This window comes from Balaenoptera physalus, assembly GCF_965194825.1.
Source record: "Balaenoptera physalus genome assembly, chromosome: 10".
NCBI lineage: Eukaryota > Metazoa > Chordata > Mammalia > Artiodactyla > Balaenopteridae > Balaenoptera > Balaenoptera physalus.
Window position 1 is genome coordinate 25,045,115 of NC_138889.1, and position 4,761 is coordinate 25,049,875.

At 39.3% G+C, this 4,761-nt stretch overlaps 1 long non-coding RNA gene across 1 annotated transcript; it reads left to right on the plus strand.

The window, feature by feature from the left end:
* The first annotated feature begins 326 nt into the window (after positions 1-326).
* Positions 327-4,443, plus strand: LOC309636378. Its single transcript, XR_014249999.1, has 2 exons — positions 327-768; positions 3,704-4,443. It is a non-coding gene; the product is annotated as an uncharacterized lncRNA (long non-coding RNA).
* Positions 4,444-4,761: the final 318 nt, after the last annotated feature.

Consider the following 4,761-nt stretch of genomic DNA (forward strand, 5'->3'; position numbering starts at 1 on the left):
TTGGGTAAGAGTCCCATCTCCAAACGCTAGCAGATTATAACTTTGGCAGATTCCTTAATTATCTGACCTTCAGTTTTCCCATATGAAAAATACAGATAATAACAATAATTACCGTATCACGTTGTGGGGAGGATTAAATGGGCTCAAATCTGCACCCTGATGCACAGCAAACATCCAATAAATGTAAGCTACTTTTATTGTTCAAAGTCAAGGACAATTTAAATATTGGAGAGGATCATCAAAGGAATAAATCCTTCCCTTGAGAGCAGCTGAGGATATGAGAGGGTCATCTCTGTCTGCAAGCAACATTCTTCTCCAGGTGATCCATTTACGTACTTTTCTAGTCCACGATCCTAGAAGTAAACTATAAATAAGGAGCAACTGTTGTAAAAATACTTTTTATACTCTTTCAGTGTTGGCTGGCTATCTCTGGGAAGGAAAATTTTGCTACTGAAATTTCATGTTTGTCACTCTGAGAGTGGGTTGGAATCAGCCTGGCTGCTGATGGGACTATACTGAAGTTTCCAGTTGGGAGTCGGTGTCTGAGGCATATGCTGCTCTACGTGCCCTGCTCTTATCTCTCGGGCATGCCTCACTATTTCAGTGAGACCAGCCATATCTGCCCAGTATTTTCTCCAAAGCCAAGGATGTCTACTTTGCCTGGGCATGTGGCAGGTGGAAGGGCCAGGGGATTGACACTCCAGGAGCAGCCCTCACCAATGACTGTTGGAGTTGGTGGATGAGTTCTTGAACTTCTTTACTCCTTGGGTGAGAAAATATTCATTTACACTCTTTTCACATGGGAACCATCCCAGTCACTCACATGGGACTGGCTTGATAATTCACCTATATTGGCTGCCTCATCTTCCTTGGCTCCTTTCCCCTACTCTCCCTCCAGTGTTTGGGGTCACCTCTCAAGTAAATTGCTTGCATTAAAAATCCTTGTTTCAGAGTCTGCTTTGGGGGGAGCCAAATTGAGGCAGGGTGTCAGTGACTTTCTTTTGTAATTTATATATTTTCCAGCTTAACTGACATATAATTGACATATAATTGTGTAAGTTTAAGGTGAAAAATGTATTGATTTGATACACATATATATTGCATCTTTCATGTTTTCATCACAATACAGATTATAAGAGATTTGATGCAGATGAGAAAGGATGGGATTTATGGGGGGACTGGAAAGAAGAATGTCCATTCATTTTAATTACAAACATGTTACTTAATACAGGCATACCTTGGAGATATGGCAGGTTTGGTCCCAGACCACCGCAATAAAGCGAATACAGCAGTAAAGCAAGTCACACCAATTTTTTGTATTCCCAGTACATATAAAAGTTATGTTACATTGTACTGTAGTGTATTAAGTGTGCAACAGCATTATGTCTAAAAAAATTATATATTTACCTTAATTAAAAAATACTTTATTGCTAAAAAGTGCCAACCATCATCTGAGCCCTCAGTGAGTCCTAATCTTTTGCTGGTGGAGGGTCCTGCCTCGATGCTGATGGCTGCTCACTGATGAGGGTGGTGGCTGCTGAAGCTTGGGGTGGCCCTGACAGCTTCATAAAATAAGACACCAGTGAAGTTTGCTGCACTGATTGACACTTCCTTCCACAGACAATTTCTCTGCAGCATGTAATTCTGTTTGACAGCATTTTACCCATAGTAGAACTTCTTTCAAAATTGGAGTCAATCCTTTCAAACCCTGCTGCTGCTTTATCAACTAAGTTTACGTAATACTGTAAATCCTTTGTTGGCATGTCAGTAATTTTCACAGCATCTTCACCAGGAGTAGATTTTATCTCAAGAAACCACTTTCTTTGCTCATCCTCATTCATTAAAATTTTATCATGAGATTGCAGCAATTCAGTCCCATCTTCAGGCTCCACTTCTAATTCTAGTTCTCTTGCTATTTCTACCACGTCTGCAGTTACTTCCTCCACTGAAGTCTTGAACCCCTTAAAGTCATCAATGAGGGTTGGAATCAACTTCTAAACTCTTGTTAATGTTGGTATATTGACCTCTTCCCAGGAATCACAAATGTTCTTAATGGCATCCAGAATGATGAATCCTTATCAGAAGGTTTTCAGTTGACTTTGTCCAGATCCATCAGAGGAATCACTATCTATGGCAGCTATAGCCTTATGAAATTTATTAATTAAATAATAAGACTTGAAGTTGAAATTACTTCTTGATCCATGGGATGCAGAGTGGATTTTTATTTGTTAAGAGACATGGAAACAACATTAATCTGTTGTAACACCTCCATCAGAGCTGTTGGGTGATCAGGTGCATTGTCATTGAGCAGTAGTATTTTGAAAGGAATTTTTTCTGAGCAGTAGGTCTCAATAGTGGGCTTAAAATATTCAGTAAATCATGTTGTCAACAGATGTGCTGTCATCCAGGCTTTGCTATTCCATTTATAGAGTACAGGCAGAGTAGATTTAGCATAAATCTTTTTATTTTTTAGCATAATTCTTAAGGGCAGTAAAGTTTACAGAATGGTAAATGAACATGGGCTTCTACTTAAAGTCACCAGCTGCATTAGCCCCTAATAAGAGAGTCAGCCTGTCCTTTGAAGCCAGGCATTGACTTCTCCTCTTTAGCTATGAAAGTCCTAGATGGCATCTTATTCCGATAGAAGGCTGTTTTATCTACATTGAAAATCTGTTGTTTAGTGTAGCCACCTTCATTAATGATCTTAGCTAGATCTCCTTGATAATTTGCTGCAGCTTCTACATCAGCACCTGCTGTTTCACTTTGCACTTTTATCTTACGGTGACAGCTTCTTCCCTTAAACCTCATGAACCAACCTCTGCTAGCTTCAAACCTTTCCTCTGCAGCTTCCTCACCTCTCTCAGCCTTCACAGAATTGAAGAGAGTTAGGGCTTTGCTCTGGATCAGGCTTTGGCTTAAAGAAATGTTCATGGCACCCCAAAACAATTACAATAGTAACATCAAAGTCACTGATCACAGATGATCATAACAAATATAATAATAATGAAAAAGTTTGAAATATTTCGAGAATTACCAAAATGTGACACAGAGACACAAAGTGAGCAAATGCTGTTAAAAAAAAAATGTCACTGATAGGCTTGCTTGATGCATAGTTGCCACAAACATTCAATTTGTTAAAACACGGCATCTATGAAACAATAAAGCGAAGGGCAATAAAATGAGGCATACCTTCACTAGGTGCCAGACACTGGGCTAAACACTGGTGGCATAAGACATGGGTCCTGCCCTGGAGAGACTCACATTCTTTTAGGAAACACAGACATAGCAATTCTTCATTAAAATCCAAGGTGACCCATGACTTATTTAAGCAAACTGAGTGCAAAGTGCTTATGGGAGTACAGATGGGAAAGAAGCCCAGAAGGCTGATGGAGGTGTACTTCAAGTTCTGTGATATTGCTACTAAAGGATGAGTAGGACTTTGGTGGAATAGGGTTGAGAAGAGCCTTCTAAGCAGGGAAAACATCTTGCATAGAGCTTGAAGATGCATGGAGTGTTTGGCTGGACAGTTAGAGAAAAGTTTATTGTGGGGTAGAAAAGTGGCAGGAGATAAGGCTGAGAGAGTGGAAGAGCCTGAACATGTAAGTTGTAGAACAGATGATAGCATGGGGAAGGACTTGATGCATCAGAAAAAGCAAGTGCCATCATGCCTTGTTCTAACACTTCCTTTTCTGTATGTCTCCAGGGCAAGGAGAAAGGGAGAGGAGAAGAAACTCACAAGAGAGGCTGTGTATTTTCAGCTACCATTCATGAATGATGATCATTTGCCAGGCCCTTCCCAAACCTTATCCCATTTTATCCTCTTGATAAGCCTTTGAGATAGGACTATTAAAACCTTTCACTGGTGAGGACATTGAGGATCAGAGGAGGTCTAGAAAATTTTAAAGTTCAGAGTTCATGATTGCCTGGTTCCAAAGCCATTAACCACTGCATTATACTACTTCTCTTTTCGAAGAAGCAAATGTGGGGTGGACAGAAGTTGCTGTGACTGTTATTGTCCGGATTGGTGCAACAGCTAGGTGGAGGCCACTGAAAGGAGAGGCCCAGTTGCTGACTTCTGCTTCTCTGGGGCAACGAAGAAACCAGAAGGAGCAGCCATCATGTTGAAAGTCATTTGTTTTATTATTTACTTTGGTGAAGTCTCCAAGAAGTATTTTGGATTTGGAGTATTTGTTTGTTCAATAAATTCATTCTTAGCAATTGCTAACATCATCCAACAGAGGAAGAAAGAATAAAAAATTAACTTAAGTCACAACAATGGCAATGCCAGTGCTATAGAGCAAGTGAGTTTTGGCCTGTGGTTAATCATTTCCTCTAAGAGCCCTCATACAGTACCACCGTTAATTCTACAGCACTTCAAAGTTTATCTTTTCTTTTGTAAAAGCCTTAAATAAACAAAATCATAGCTTTTCTGCTATGTTCCCAGCACTTTTGAACTCTTTGATTTCTTTTGAAGTTTAATGGTTGTCTTCAGAATCTAGTTACTTGAATGAAAATGTTTGCCATTAAATTGTCAGTTAACAACAGCTCAGGAGAAAGTTGACCTAATTGGCATGACTTTTAAGTTTTTTTCTATTAACACCATTCTTAAATCCAGATAGACAAAAAGATAAAATGGACCATATCTTTTCATAAATAATGAAAAAACAGACATTTAAATGCTTTTGAAAATGCTAAGCACCATGCATTCTCATGCTACACTATAGTAGAACAGGGAAGGAGTACAGAGACAATCTAGGAAAT